At 41.9% G+C, this 17,059-nt stretch overlaps 1 pseudogene; it reads right to left on the bottom strand.

The window, feature by feature from the left end:
• Positions 1 to 10,642, bottom strand: part of LOC115654475 — a 39,631-nt pseudogene extending 28,989 nt beyond the window's left edge.
• Between the last annotated feature and the right edge of the window lie 6,417 nt (positions 10,643 to 17,059).

The following is a 17,059-nucleotide window of genomic DNA, read 5'->3' on the forward strand; positions in this document are numbered from 1 at the left end:
TGCATGCTGGATAAAACAAATAGCAGCCAATCATGAGACAAACCACCAGGAGTCTCATCAGGATGTGTGAGAGGGAGATATTTAACAGATTGAGTAGGGCTTTAACCACCAAATCCTATTAATATTAATAGGTAGCAGGCAGTTGAAACTGTGCAGGAAACTGAAAATCAGTTCTCAGAAATTTAGGTAGAGTTTGAAATTTTCCATAATAAACTCTGGTTTGAAGATGCAACCCTTTAAATATTGTGTGTGGCGGGGGTGGGGGTACTCAGAAGCTAAGGGTTTGGTAGTTGAGTGAACCCAAACCTATGCCTGCCTTCCAGAAGGAGGCTCTCCTGCTCTACCAGGCAGAAGCTAGTCCTCTCCTGCTGGATGAGAATCACAAAGCCAATGTCTGCTAGAGGGAACCTGCTATGGCTGGCTTCTGCAAACTAACAGAGCTGCTTTGGTGGGTTCAGTCTCCTTTGTCTGGTCAGTTCAATCATCATTCTGCATGTCTCATTATGGACTGAAGCACAGATTACCTCTTCAGTCAATTTGTTTGCTAGTGCATGGTTGATTTATTCCTGTTGCTGGAAATGAGGATTAATTCCATCAAATCTAATGAGCACTTTCTTGACAAAGTATATAGACTGTGTTGGGGAAAGCTCCTTCTGTGTTCCGTAGTTTTCACAATGTGAAAACATGTATTTTTAGAGATAAACATAGAGGTACAGAAGTCACTGTCGGGAACCAAACTGCATAAGGGCTAAGTAGCCATGTCAGGAAATCATGGATCTGGGCGGGAGAGGAAGTTATTAGAACTGAAATACAATAGCTGGGGTTTAAGATGAAGGCTCCAGTCCTGCAGTGGGGTTCACTCCATCCCCTGTGTCCACTCCAAGCTCTGTTGAGTTCTGCATGTAGCCCCTCACAGGATCCAGGCCGCCTCAGACTGCACCATTCTGGCTTCCATTAATTTAAATATTTTTCCTCTTGTATATCCAACTCAAGAGGAAAAGCATCCATTTGCCTAAAGTTATACACATCCTCAAAATGAAAACTTCAATGCAATTTGGAGACAATATGATGTTACTGGACTGTAGAGGGTCCCCTCATCCTATTTAATCACAGGTCCGGTGTTGGTTTGAGCATTGCTTCATGCCAGTGGCTAAAACTAGATTAGTATTTTTGTATTCAGTAAGATGAAGGTTTTTAGAGCTAGCTGAGTGTTGTCCTGATAAAAGCAAAACACGCCCACACAAAAGGCATTGTATATATTCACGTCATCTGACAGCACATTGTACCTGAAAAATATTAGGTGTGTTTAGACATTTTTGTTAATGAGCCACAATTATCTTCTCCATGAATGACAGCTACTCTAGGCGGCCATTTAGCATGTTAATATTAATCCCTGGTCTTCTACGCTTCCTGCTGTGCTGCAGCTGAGCGTTAACATCCCCTTGAAACCAGGGGAATGTTGGACTGTACCTGCACAGCTCACTCAACAGCTGAGCTGAGTTGTGCTTGGAGCAGGGAGCAGCTTGTCACAGTGTAGTTGACCCTTCAAGGGGAGAGACGCCTCAGCCCCAACTGTGACACTTAAATCACCTCCCAAGGTAGAGAAAATGAGTCACGTGACCCAATTAGGCCTCTGGGATAAAAAATGGAGAGGCCTGGCTGGTGGGAGAGAGAAGACACCAAAAGAGGAAGCAAGCTATGAGAACTGGTGCTCACTGGAGAGTAGGAGCACCCACAAAGGAGCCCAGGAAAGACTCGAGAGAGTCTGAGAAGGACCAAGTGCCACTGGGCCCCAGGACTCCTGTGTCAAGGAGTGGAATCTCTCTTGGACCATCACAAACGCCCCTGGGAGGAGGGATGTGGGACTCCCAAACTAGTGAGACAAAGGGCTAGGACTGTGGGGCCAAAGGAGCTGTAGTTGATAAAAGACTGAATAAATAAGATCCCACAGAAGGGAATCTTATTGTAAAGATTCTGGTCTTAAGAGTCGAGAGTTATTAACCATTGCAAAGAACCAAGAGGGAACTGAGGACATGGTACCTGCAGTGTCAACCTAGGGCACAAGGGGGCACTCTGGGATGGCACCAACCCATCCACATAGGTTGAGACTGTTACAGAGCTCCAAGTTCCAAATCCAAGATGCTTGGACATACTTTCTTGTAATCCATCAATTCCTTAAACCAAAGCAAAAGTAATAATGCACCAGGATCACTCACCGGACCCATCAGGAATCGACCGTACAAATGTTGGCAGCATTTTTACAGCAGCTGTTGGGTGTGCATCTCTTTCCAGGCCCTTCACCATCTCTGCTTGGAAGCGCGTCATCACATCAAGTAATATATCATCAGAAAGGCGCATGTGGTAAAGAAACCTGTCAACCTGAATCGGGACAGTCAGAATATTATTTATGATGAAATATCACCTAGGGAGCCTGGCCTAGGATCAGGACCCTATCGTGCTATATGTATCACACACACACATACACACTCTCCCAAAAGATAGTCCCTGCCCCAAAGAGTTTACAATGTAAGTACAAAAGGGATGATTTATCTCTACTAGAAGTCAATAGAGCAGGATTTCTCTCACCATCATTAGTGTTCAGTTACACAGAAAATGCTTCCTATATACAACCACTAATCACAAGGGTTTTGTGCAGTGTCCTGAGCACAGAGTTTAGGACTAGGAACTCCTACATTCTAATCCCAAATCTGCCATTGACTTCTGAATGACCTTGGGTAACTCACTTCACTATTCTGCCTCAATTTACATCTTTAAAATGGAGATGATTGTATGTACTTAACTTTCAGAGGTGGGAGAAAGAGTTAAATGTTTATAAAGTGCTTTGAAGTTAAGCACCCTACATACATGTAAAATGGGTATTTACCCTATTCTCTGATTCCATTAGATTTTCTATAACATTAGCTATAGTCATATGATATAGGGTTAGCCTGGTCCTGCCCCATTGAAACTTAGCTAAATTTCCATTGACTTCAGTGTCAGAAGGAGGATGGCCTATATAAGAAATGCTTCAACCTATGAAATCTATTTGTAAAGACGTTTAACCCAGTATTAGTAAAATACTGTCACAAAAAATATTAGTTATTTGTCCATCAGAAAAGGTCTGGCCTGTTCAATGGAAGATCCCAAGTCTTGGAGTTACACTGCTCTAACCAGAAATCAGCTGTTTTGTGCAATTTTTTTCTCCTATATACATGTGTTTGGGCAACAAAGAACTGAATAGGAATAAAGACTTTAGCCATGTCTACATTACAGGGCCTACAGCAGCACAGCTATAGCATTCTAACAATGCTGGCATAACCCTGTATTGTAGACGTTTTTCTGTTACTGCAGGAACACCATCTCCCTGAACGACAACAGCTAGATTGAAGGAAGCGTTCTTCCCATTGACCTAGTTGCCACTACACCAGAAGTTAGGGTGGCATAGCTCATGGATATGGATTTTTCAGTTAGCACCATAGTTATGTTGACCTACATTTTAAGCGTAGACCAGGACATTGTGCGACCTTAAGTCTCCTCACCCAGGACCAATTGATTCACCAATTCATGAGCCTCAAACAGTAGTAAAAAGTTACTTACACTTGAATAGATTTGTGAATCTTTCAGAAGAATTAGGTGTTACTGGTGCTATTAGCTAGTCCCCTGTACCAACTTTGCAAACTCCTCATCTCTCCCTATCACCAGCACCACTCTTTTTAAATGCTTACCTGGTCTCCTGTAGCTGCTCACATCCAGCCAAGCACACCTATATCTTTTGCCTATATTTGCTGCATGAGTGATATGATCAAATCCTTACCAATATGTAAGGGGGAAGTTTGTGGCTTTTAAAAAAAATCAGCGTTAAATTTTAATTAGCATAGGACTTTAAAAATTAGGAGAAACATTTTACTATGTGTATTTTAATTTCTCTCTGGTCTGCTGAATTATAATACATATTTTCTTATGAGTGCTGTACTGATGGCCTTTGTGTTGTTAGTCATCACATTTACCATTTTGACCACATTCAAATATTTCTACATTGCATACAGCAATGTTTACAGTTAAAGAAGGCCAAATATAGGTAACCCATCTGATGTTCGTGTACACACATACACACTTGCAGTTGTGAATGTTACAAGGAAGGTAATTGTTCTTACTTTCACATTTATACCATTATACATATCTGAGTTTTCAGAGAAGGAAGATTATCCTTTGATCATTTGAAAGGATGCATCTATAAATGTCACCTCAATCCAACCTTCTATTGACTTTCCTTGTACATTTAATGTAGTTCTTTCTATGTAATACATAAACAGAACATTCAGGCTGCAAAGTTAAGCACTAAAAAGTTAGGAAATGGTAAAATTAAGATCGTCTGCGACTTTAATTCAGCTCTCTTCTACACATGCATTATGATACCCTCTTTAATTACATGATCACATACTTTATTCATTCCCCATGGTCCCCTGCTTCATTTAGTGCAAATAATCGACGCTACTCACTTATAGTGTGTCTACACGTGAAATGCTACAGTGTTGTGCAGGTTTCCTTTCAGAACAAGGACTGATAGTTCAGACAGAGTGATCACTTTGTGAAAACATTTCACTTTCAAAAGATGAGCCTGGGAGCTTAAATTCATAACTCTGATAGACACTAAAAATCATGGACTGAGCAGAAACACTGGAATTATGGGTGTATACAACTATGCATAACCCACTAACCCCCTCTTCTTGTCCCATGACTGCAGATGTGTTAAGAGGCCACTCTATCTTGAAAGGCAGGGTCGGCTCCAGGGTTTTTGCCACCCCAAGCGGTGGAAAAAAAAAAAAGCCGTGATTGCGACCGGCGGCAGCTCCACAGCACAGCTTTCTTCTTCGGCAGCAGATCCTTCCCTCCGAGAGGGACTGAGGGACCCACCGCTGAATTGCCACCGAAGAGCCCAAAGTGCTGCCCCTTCACCTTGGCCACCCCAAGCACCTGCTTGCTGAGCTAGTGCCTGGAGCTAGCCCAGTTGAAAGGTCCCTTAAAATGTGGCTAAAGTAACTACTCACGGTAAACAACCTGTTCCATCTTGCATTTAACTCTGACCTTCAGAGTACCTATCAGAGACATGAAGAGGAGCTCTGTGTGCCCTGAAAGCTTGCCTCTCTCACCAACAGAAGTTGGTCCAATAAAAGATATTACCTCACCCACCTTGTCTCGCAAACATTAATAAATCTATCTTCACTTAACTCTTGTGAGGTAAAGCATTAGCAGTCCCTATTATACAGATGGGAAACTCAGGCACAGTGAGATTAAGGTCAAGATTACACTAATTTCAGGTGCCCCAATATGAGATGCCTATGGCCTGACTTTTAGAATTTTATAGTACTATCTATGTTCGGAGCACAGCTCCCATTGACTTCAGTTTCAGCTGTGAATGTTCAGCAGTTCAGCACATCAGATCTGATGGTCTCAAGTCAGGCACCCAGCAAATGAGGTGCACACACAGTTATTGGTCATCTATGAAGAGCTTGGTTTAAATAACTTGCCCAGCATAACACAGGAACTCTGTGGCACAGCCAGGGATAGAATTCTATTGTCTGGTGTGGCATTCAACAGCCTTAACCACGACACAGGCCCCCGTCTCCCTCCACTGTTCTGTCTCATTCCCTAGACATCTTTTGCAGTTTCTGCAGCAAATGAGATGGGGTCCTGCAGACAACAGCTTCATTCACTACACATCGCTAATTCATCCCAGAGCCCCATCCATCCTGTTCACTGAATGAGAACAGAGTCTCTTGGAAAAAATAGTATGTGAGCACAATTAAAACTCTATGCATCATATTGACACCCACATGGATCCTTAACAAGGTTAGAATAATTCGAACTACTGCACAGATCTCTACCACCTGTCCTATCAGAGTAACTGAAAGCAGTAGTAGGTTGGCATCCTCTGTGTGGGGTAGTCATTAGAAGATGAGCCACATGCTTTGCCAGTGGAGTTCATAGATATTTGCTGACTGCAGAGGATTGCTGACTCACAAACCCTTGATATTATTCCAGATTCTAATGGGAGAGTGTTCTAGTGGTTACAGGTGCTTATGCCCCTCTCCTGCTCCATTTGCCCTCATCCCTCTGCCCCACCAGCCCCCATTAGTGTTCCCACACCACTCAGCTCCCTATTCCAGTTCCAATCCTTCATTCTACATACCACTCATCCCCCTGGTTGCTCACCACGGTCCCCACTCCCACGTCCACCATGCCTCCAGGCTAGGCACCCCATCCCTCTGCATTCCAATCAACTTATATTGATTAGGAATCGGCATAAGAGAAACTAAAATAAGTCACACAAACCAAAATATGAGTATCTATCCAGGTGCTCGCACTGGTTTGACGTGAGTTCAATCCTTGAGGGGGCCATTTGGGGATTGGTCCTGCTTTGAGCAGGGGGTTGGACTAGATGATCTCCTGAGGTCCCTTCCAACCCTAAAAACCTATGATTATATGATTCTAACGCAGCAAAGGAAAAAGAACAAGGAGTACTTGTGGCACATTAGAAATGAAATTTATTTGGGCATAAGCTTTCATGGACTAAAACCCACTTCATCAGATGCATGCAGTGGAAAATACAGTAGGAAGATATATATTCACAGAAAACATGAAAAAATGGATGTTGCCATACCAACTCTAACAAGACTAATCAATTAAAGTGGGCTATTATCAGCAAGAGAAAAAAAATTGTAGTGATAATCGGATGAACTGCAGAACTGGAATTAATTTGCAAACTGGATACCATTAAATTAGGCTTGAATAAAGACTGGGAGTGGATGAGTCATTACACAAAGTAAAAACTATTTCCCATTCTAATTTTTCCCCTACTGTTACTCACACCTTCTTGTCAACTGTTGGAAAAGGGCCATCCTGATTATCACTACCAAAAAGGTTTTTTTCTCCTGCTGATAATAGCCCAGCTTAATTGATCAGTCTCGTTAGAGTTGGTATGGCAAGACCCATTTTTCATGTTCTCTGTGTATATATATATATCTTCCTACTGTATTTTCCACTGCATGCATCCGATGAAGTGGGCTGTAGCCCACGAAAGCTTATGCTCAAATAAATTTGTTAGTCTCTAAGGTGCCACGAGGACTCCTTGTTCTTTTTGCTAATACAGACTAACACGGCTACCTCTCTGAAACCTGACAGCAAAGGAAGAATCTGTCATTTGTTTATATATAGTCCCTTCTTTTGCAGCATCCCTTCCAATTCTGCCAAGGATTGATGGTTTGTAAGCTAAGCTGGTGCTGGCAACATGTTTCTGTGCTTGTGCAGAGCTGTCAGAGTGATGGCAGAGTATTACAAGCAGAAGTCTGTTTATACACAGAAAGGGTTTGGCAAAGCCATAGAGGATCAAGCTCCCTCCCACTCTGACACTTCCACCCTTCCTCGGCTCTCAGTGGGAGGAATCACTTTCAGGGTGAAGGTTCACTCTCCTCGCCCAGTCAAATCCAGGCTTTTCTGAACAGTCAATCAGCAAGTGTGTTAAGCCTTTCCCCGCCCCTCTCCAGCTTCTAAAATTCATTTCCAACTTACCTTGCTAAGTTACATATTTGTGCACCAGAGAGCTAAGCCACTGATTACAGCACAGGTGGATTGTACCCAAAGGCCATCTCAGCCTTGCCTGTGGCAGCATAACCATACGATTTAAATAGGACCTCGTGCTGTGAGGTGCTGAATGATGCCTGGAATGGTGAGCACTGGACCAATGGGAGCTGAGTGTGCTCTCCTCCTCAGAGGAGCAGGTCCATAGGGAACCAAATGCTAATTTCTTTTCCATCTTTGGAGTTCTCTGTTTTAAACTGCAGCCCTACTTTAGCTGTCTGAGCTGTTTCTTGGCCATTGGCCATGAAAGGGGTTCAACAGTGGAGACTGGAGTGCTTGTACAGCAAGTTATGGTAAAGTAATGGTGAGCCGCTAAGAGGCAGTTTCATTTAAATGGGATTGGGGATAGATTGGCCTGTTCTATCGTCAGATACTGATATTTGGATGGACCATTTCTGGAAACTAAAATGACTCATTCACAGTCCCATTTAAAACCAATGAGCCAAAATTATCCAAAGCACAAGATGAAAACCCAGATAAGAAACAGGCAAATATATCAGGTGCAGCCAGGACCCTGGGAATAAATTTAGAAATTTATCATGTAAACGAGAGACCGCTGAAAACATTATATTGAAATATGTTTTAAGATAAAGAGAAAGGGCAAGTTCTCTAAGACACTGCCATCTCTCTCTCTCTCTCTCACACACACACACACACACACACACACACACACACACTCTTTTCTCCAGAGAAGCTGATAAGTCTCTGACAGAACTATCTGAATAGTGATAAAAAAGTTATTACATCTCTCCTTTTGCAAAGGTCACCCCCTGATCATCAGCCGCCTTTAGAAAAAAAACCAATTAATGTGTGTGTACATGCTGGTTAGGCTTAATGTGTATTCTAGTTGCATTTTCTCTGGCTCACTTTGGACAATCACCTTGTTTAGCAGCAGACTGTGGACAAGCATAAACCCTTTAGGAGCATCTGCACTTAAGATAAGGGAACTCTTCAAAACAAAACATTCCAGAAAGGCCAAACACAGCCTCCTGTGATCTCTAAACTGCTTTACAACCAAAGCAAGGTCATATCATTAAGTGGTTTGATTATAAAGATAGGGACCTTCATAAGATCAGGAAAATCTCTATAGAAAGTAAAATTCTATCTAACCAGCTCCCTCTCATCCTATTGGACCAATACAGCCCTTGTGTTCAGTGTCTTGCCTTTCCTGTGAAACTGTCATTGTAGCAGTGATGAGCTGAGGAGGGCTCTGGAGTCTCCCCACATCTTTGGTTAATGAAAAATCAGTTGTAGCAGAGACAGCTTATATCTGGGATCCATAAAAATACTTCCAAGTGGTTGGCTTTGATTGCAGCAAGTAGCAGACTGCTTTTTTTTTTTTAAATGTCACTCCCAGAAACCCGACAATGGCTTGATTCTTTCATTAAAATTGTACATCAATAAACTCAGGGTATTTTGCAGGAAAAAAAAAAAACAATTCCAGAAAACATGCTGTTCCAAGTGCCATTGCTTGTTTCCTTAGTTATGATCACAAAAAAATGTTGGAACACAAACTGAGGTTTATCACAGACCGAGGGGAAAATCTGAGATTTAGCACTGCTTGTTATGATCTGGGCAGCATGTTACCCATTGCAATGTCCACTCATCCTCTTTCTAAAAGGAAGGCCATTGAGAGAGCACCCAGCAAGCCCTTCCAGCACAAGGCACTCTATTTTTCAGGGGGGCGGGGGGTGATCCAACCTTGTTCTATTGCTGGACTAGCCCAGAGGTGGGGCTTATGTCACTCATGGGGATCTTGGCTCATTTCCTCTTGCTCCTTTGCTTAACAGCCCACTCTTGCTTCTGGTTTGCTCATGTATCTTAACAGCCATTCTTCCAGCTCATTAGCAAGAGTGGCAATGACAGGGCCCAAAGGGAGTCTAGTGTAGATCCCTCTTCGCCAGAAACAGGTGGCCAGACCGTAAGGGTGAGGTGGTGTTAGGACAGGAGGTGGGAAATCAGGGGTTTAACAGAGGTGCAGAAGACTAACTCAAGGAGTGTGCAGAGTGTGTAAGGGTTTTATGCTGCAGTGCCATGAGCCCACATACCAGCGCTTTGCCAAGAGACTAGACTTTGCTATCTGCTGTGTGCCCAAGGCAGGGCACCATCAGCTAGTTTGTTCACACATCAAAAGCTGAAAGTCTGGTCTGTCTAGGACTTCAGAGTTTACAAATCTGAATTTTAATTAACAATCAAACATCTTGGCTGAGATTTTCAAAGCCAGCTAGAAGATCTGGACATAAAAACTTTCCCATTAAAATGAACAGGAGTTGTGTGTCCAAATGCCCCTGGGTCCGATCCAAAGGCCACTGAGGACAATGGGTGTCTTTTCATTGGTTTCAGTGAACTTTGACTCAGACCCCTTCTCAGTTTTGAAAACCTCAACCTCATTGTCTAAATCAAAGTGACAATGCAACCAAACAAGAGTGCAAGTTTCTCATACTATGCTTCACTACAGCAGTATGCCGAAGAGCACTTTGTTCTTGAGCATTTTTAGAAAGAAGCCTCAGAGCTAATATTGTAGTCTTCCCTTATTGAAGATTATTTACACATTCACTATATACAGAGTTTTGTTTCCTAGCGCTATTCTATGTTTATCAGATCTGAAGACTAAAGGAAAACAAGGACTGTTTTAAAGTCCAAAGATTTACCAACCCTTTGATCTCCACCTCTTTGCCAGGAGCATACTACACAGCATCCACACTCTTTTTGCTCATACAGTAAAAGTCTCTGCTCTCCTGTAACCCAAATCAATCTTACCACAAATAAATTTGAACCTTACCTTTTTGATTTGATCTTCTTTTAGTTTTGTAAAATAAAAAGCTAATAAATGCACAGCAAACATTTTCTTGAAGCTTATTGGTGCCTCAGTGGTGACAGAACTGCTGTGAATAATTAATTCCAAAGTGGCAGATCTTGTTCATGAGCTAAGTATTAGAAAGACTTCAACAAAGCCATTTTCCCAGAGTGAGATATTAGAGTTCCTGCGAAATCAAATCCAGGACTTAATCCATCCAGTTTGGTTGGTTCAATGATTAAACTTCAGTCTGTCTCTCTCTCTTTCCCACCCCCAGCCAGTCCCTCCCTTCCCCTGGTACACACTTTATTGTCTAATAGTAAGCATCTGGCTAGCTGCCAACGTGAAGGGGGGGGGGAAGATGTGTATTAGCCCATTCAGGAATTTTTACCACTTAACAATCCAGTTACTATGCAATGTTCTTTGCTTAACTCAGCACCATCTTGTGCAGCATTTGACAGACTTCCACAAGAATGTGACAAACACAAGCTGCTTCAATGAACTTTAGATCACTTACAAAGTTATGCAGAGCTGTTGGAATTCAGGATGTTTCTTTCATCTGGTTAGCATTCCAGTTTTTGAGACAAACCTGTGTTTCTGAATCAGGTGTATATCACTTTCTTGTACACACAGCACATGATTCCCTGGGGCTCGTCTCAGTAAGCACTCACACTCACCCTGGCCAAGCAACATTTGCCCCAAGTTTTACCCCCTTGCAATTCCCAACTTGCACACATCATTCTCCCTTTGCCCATGCTGCTTGCAGAGGCAATGCGTGGAGGGTGCAGGAAAGGGGGTCATGTGCCCCCCTATTTCTGCCAGGGCTTATATGCCCTGCCCTGAACTCCGCTGCATACCACTAGAACCTTTAAATTGTACCCCTCCCCCTGTAATCAACAGGTATGTGTCATCTCTGGCTGCTTGTGATGACAAAATTGAAGACGTATGTGCTCAGAACTGCATATGCAAGGGAAAAATTTGGCCCATTTGGCAGCTGGACAATTTTAATATTAGACTCAGTCTTACTCAGAGAGAAATTCTATCATAATTTAAGGTGTGCAGCTCTCATTGAGAGAGGCATCTATAGACGTCAGGGCTGAATTTAACTATATCTCTAGCTTTTAACGTTTTTGTCAAATAAATACTAGAAACAAGAACAGAAAAGCCAACTGCAACGCAAAGAAGATGAGCATGCTGTAAATAAGAGTATTTCTAAACTAGACCTTTCACTTTAAATTGTGTTTGGTTTTTTTTAAAACACCTTGCCAGCCTGAGATCATAGTTCATTTCTCCCAGATTCATCTTTTAGTTAGTACTAACAAGACACACACACATAGACACACACACACACACACACACACACGACCTGTTTCTTTACTCATTATGTACTTTTCTCATTTGAGTCACAGTGCTGGCTGGCCAATTAAATTGAGAGCATCACCTTTTAAGCTTCATTCTTCTTTGATCCAAAGCTCATTGTGTGTCTAACACAGGTTTAATTTTCACTCTCTCATTAGGAATATAACTAAATGCCATATGAAAAATGTCTCAAAGATTTTAATTACCAGACAAATTTTGTTAATCAAGTGGTATTTGTCGGTTTCATTCTGATAGCAAATTCAATCAATCACAGGCTTTCAGTGCATCCTTGCTTTGGATAAGTAGGAGCGTGAGAAAAGAAAGAAAATTACTGTTTCCATTCAACTGATTTTTCAACACACTAATAGCCATTAAAAATAAGAAACTGGCCCTACTCTGGCCAGAGCAGTCTAGTGACATTAGCACAAATGACAACTGAGGCTCAAATGAATATACCAGCTTCAATTACCTGTGTCATGGTTTGTTACTTGTTCATACATATTAAACATAGCAGTGTTTTATCCAACAAGCCAGTTACAATCCCTTCCTCCCACTTTCAGATCGTAAAGCATCACAACATGACTTTTATATCTTTGTAATACTCCCTTTGCAGCCACATCCTGAGGAATTATGGAGTGTTCTAAGGCAGATGATCATCTCCAATCCAGCATGCAATTATCTTATAGTCAAAGACCATCAGGTAAGAGCCTCATAACCAGGATGGAGAGCTTTTAACAAAGGTGCGCATGCCTCGAAAAAATTCCAACATCTGCCCCTATATCAAGGGAAACACCTGTTAAACACCAACCTCCCACAGGCAGGGGATGCTGGTGATGGTTCTGCTGCCTGCCAGCCTCTTACTCAGAGTGCTAAAGGCTCACACTCTCTGCTGGGGGGAGCAGACGAAAGATTCTCTCACTGGAGATGTACAGCAGCATCTACAGCCTGCTGCTTCTGAGCAGACCCCCTTGGGACAAAGCTTCCGGTGGAAAGAGAGGTCTGGTCCTAGGATAGGGGATAGCCACTTCCTCTTCCCTCAAATATGGTGGAGTGGGTTCATCCCACAGTGTCATCTCAGCACTCAAATGCCTTCCATGAAACTCCCTTCAGTGGGATGTCATTTCCCCAGGGAAGCATGGGAAAATTTAAACAAGCACCAAGGGTAGGTATTAACCCAGTTTCCCCTGGTGGCAATGCCATAGCATGGAGAATGTGGATTCCAGTACTCGCTCGCCCTCTCTTTGGTAGAGTATAGGGAAAAGGTGGTAAAATGCCAGGAATAGGTAGTTGAGGTAGGAGCTCAGGCTACTGGAGAGGAAGAGTGTAGCTGTCGAGTACCTGGGGTGAGGACAAGCAGTCTCACTAGCATATATTTTACATTTAAGACCAAAGAAAGCTCTATACAAATGAAAGCCTAGGTCTCCCTCAGTCATTCAGTAACCATTATAATTATTCCTTATTATTTAAGGAATAATTATTCTACTGCAGTCATGGCCAGTTTCCCCAATCAGGGTGCGAGGCACTGCCATGAACAGAGAGAGACAAGCCCTGCCCTGAAGAATTTACAATCTGAAGCCCCAACTCTACAATCACAACTCTGCAATGGACCCAGGCCTCCAAATCATATTGATCTAATTACAGGATCAGTACCTTCTGTTGGAGCCCAAAGGATCACTATCGTTTCTCATTTGCCAATGAATACTTCCCCAAATTTCCTTTTCTCCAAATGCTCCTGTGTCCTAAATCTTACTACAAGTTTCAGATAAATCTCATTTGAAGTTTCTCAAATGATTGACAACTCAGCTATTTTTCGTATGTGGTACACACACAAAAAAGCTACAAAAAACTCTTTAAAAAAAAATTAACACCTCTCCCCTTCCCTGAGTTTCATCTCAACAAAATACCATATACGAATGAGCTCAAATCTGGGCAAAATAAATTTATTCAGTAGCTGCAGGACAGGCAAACTTTGATGGAAAAAAGTGACCTTTCTGAAGGCTTTTTGGGCTTAGGGGCAATATTAAGTTTCTCCTGACTTGGTTTTACCAGGCGTGACAACTCTTTCTAATAGCTTAATTTATTCAACTTGTTCAAACTATTTTGATGTTATACCCCACTCACCCCTCCAGCACATTATTTTCTGACAGAGTGAGTTTTATTAGTTTATCTGGTGCACCGCTCTCCAAAGCAAATGCTCCATTTTCAGCTTCAGGAGTCCAATCTTAGTTGCACACTGGAGTTTAGCGATAACAGTATCAGGGAAGTGAACAGTCATCACTTGGCTTCACCCCATGTCAAATTCTAAAGCTCTCATTTAGATTTCAGTAAGTGGGAGATAAGTATGTATTTCACCTTCATTACCATATTGGATAGATGCATTTGTGAGGACAAATTGCACAAAGCTCAGTTTTGTCTAAGGTTCTCTTTAGACATAACCATTAGCAGCACCAGGCTGCAAAATAACAAGATAAAATGTGCACTTAAGACATCGTCAGAGAGATTGAAGAAAACACCTGGAAGCCCCTGTCCAGCAAGAGAGGGGGGAAAAAAACCTGTCTTACCCTAACTTCTACACAACCTCCATTTCCTTTAAACAGTGTAAGAATTGAAAGGTCAAATTGGCTTAGGAACAGTGTCTTCAGAAACAAAAGTTGCTTAAAGTGGCTCTTCCAACTGACGGTAAGTACTGTGTAAATTACAATTTACATTTTATCAGGGAATCAAGCTTTTATTCATTTAAAAGTGTAGGCTGAAAAGCATGTTGAACTTTCAGAAATGTAGGAGCACACAGCACAGGCTCCAGGCACAAAAACACTAGACACCGGCCATTTGTAAGTGTTCTTGTTTTGTGCAAACTAGACCCCTGTTAAAAAAATGTGTTCCTGGTGTAGCTTTGAAACTTCAGTTTTGATCATATCATGTGAGACCAATTTGACAGCAATGTTAATTAGATCTAATGGCAACAGTGCCATTAGCTCAGAAGAAAAGAAAACTTTCTTTTATGAAAACCAGCCCTCGAAATGCCTGAATAAATTTCAGAGCTCTTACAACAGTTACTATGGAGTCACTATGGGAACAAGCAGTGAATTAAGCTGTAGTGCTAATCTCAGCAAAATACCAAAAGAATGCCGTAGAGTTACCTAGCTGTTTTCTCATTAGAAGGGGCTGTTGCTCAAACAAAGATTTCAGCTTACCCCGCCAAGTACCCAAATGAAGCCTTTCCTTGCTAAAAATATACATTAAAAAGCAGCCTTGTGAACAATTAAAGGATAAACTGGTTATCAAAACATAACGGAAGCAGGGAGTATAGCAGGAATGTGGATTTTGCGTGTGACATACCCATGATGGTTGAGAGCAGGGAGGGGAGCGTCAGCATTATACAACATTGTTCTGAATTGAAGTTTAAAATTTGGACTGAAGGCTGTAGCCTAAAACTTAAAAAAGCATAGATTTGCAAGGGGTCAGAGAACTCCACAACAGCATACCAGGGGGTGTCTGTATGAAGGTCAGTGGTTTTCACTCCTCACCATTCCACATCAAACACTCAATTTCTAACCGTTTTGAATTCAAGCCTCAGAGAGATCATCCTTTAAAAAAAAAAAGAAAGAAAAAGAGAGAGTCCAGAGAAAGCCTTTGCCATAATCTGTCAGACAGCTGTTTAGCTTTGTAAATAAAATAAGGTTACATGAACTTAGAAACACTTACACACATTTCACAAGCCTAATCAAATACTTACCCTGGGGCTGGTACATATAATGCACTGGAAGTAGCTAGTAAAAGAAACAGGTGCTTTCAAACTGCTACATGCTGACACAATGCCTGTTTCCATACAGGAGCTTGTGGATTCTGTTGTACTCAATATCAGCTAGAGTTTAATACGATAAAACGGGGTGCAAATGAAACCTTTAACCCGATCAGTGTAGGTTTGTATCCAGACATTTTAGAAAGTCAGAAATCAGTTAAAAGGAAGTTCAAACTTGCTTTCAAGTTTTCAAAAATCGATGAGAAGTGCTCTAACATCCAAAAATGCCATAACTCCTCTCTACAAAACAAACACAGCAGGAGAAGCAGTGTAGCTTCCTTCCCACAGCCATTACAACATGCCCCAGTGCTGACAATCACTTCTTTGGACAAAAGTCGTTTCAGCCTCTAAACACACTTGTTGGTGTCTTTGAAGAAAGGCCAGAGATCAAGACTGTCACCTTAAAATGATCCAAATCAAACTAATTTAGTTATCAGGGCTAGAATGCTGATGAGCATGTGAAATAGGGCAAGAGCATTCCCTTCCCTTCTACAAATTGTTTGAAATATCATGTAGTGATTAACTCCATTTAAAAAAACAAACAAACAAAAAAACTGTGAAAACAGGTTTGTGCCAAGCTTAGCCAGATAACAACAAACTGAAAAAAGGTCAAACTAAACAGCCAATTTGCCAATTTTAAGCTAGCTGGGTAAATCTCTGTCGCATGTACAGTGGTCATGGATGTCTAAGTGCACTGCACTGCACATTGCACTCTCTCAATTTTTAGTTAATCTAGAATAATGTATATTACTTCCTCCTCCAACAATTAAGAATTATGAAGGATGAACTTGAAATTAAACAAGAAATAAAATACATTATAACACATAGAAGAACAGAGCCACTTTGGCTACCTCTACACTGGGGGCTGGGAGTAGGATTCCCAGCTCATGTAGGCATACTCGCATTAGCTCTCACTGAGCTAGCGTGCCAAAATAGTAGCTGTATTTACAGTATTTTATACTGTACACGGTAGCACAAGCAGTGGCAGCAGGGACTATCGACCCTGAATATGTACCCACAGGACCCCAGCAGGTTTGCACAGAGGGCAACTCGCAGCTGCCCATGCTACCATGGCTACACTATTATTTTTAGCACATTAACTCAATGGGAGCCCCTGGCTCCAAGCATAGCCATCGCCTTTCATGATGGGAATATAAAAAATGTTGGGGAAAATATACAGACTTTTGATTGTACTCAAAGTAAAGACACAGCATTAAGAAAGCAATTTGGGGAATTTACAGCTAGCACCACAAAACCACCTATTCCCAACGTCGTATTTTTACGGTATGACATTTTTGGCTTTGGTAATAAGTAATAAAGGTAATAATTGGATATACACCAATCTCCTAAAACTGGAAGGGACCTTGAAAGGTCATTGAGTCCAGCCCCCTGCCTTCACTAGCAGGACCAATTTTTGCCCCAGATCCCTAAGCGGCCCCCTCAAGGATTGAACTCACAACCCT

The sequence above is a fragment of the Gopherus evgoodei genome, chromosome 7 (genome assembly GCF_007399415.2).
Source record: "Gopherus evgoodei ecotype Sinaloan lineage chromosome 7, rGopEvg1_v1.p, whole genome shotgun sequence".
Taxonomy (NCBI): Eukaryota; Metazoa; Chordata; order Testudines; family Testudinidae; genus Gopherus; species Gopherus evgoodei.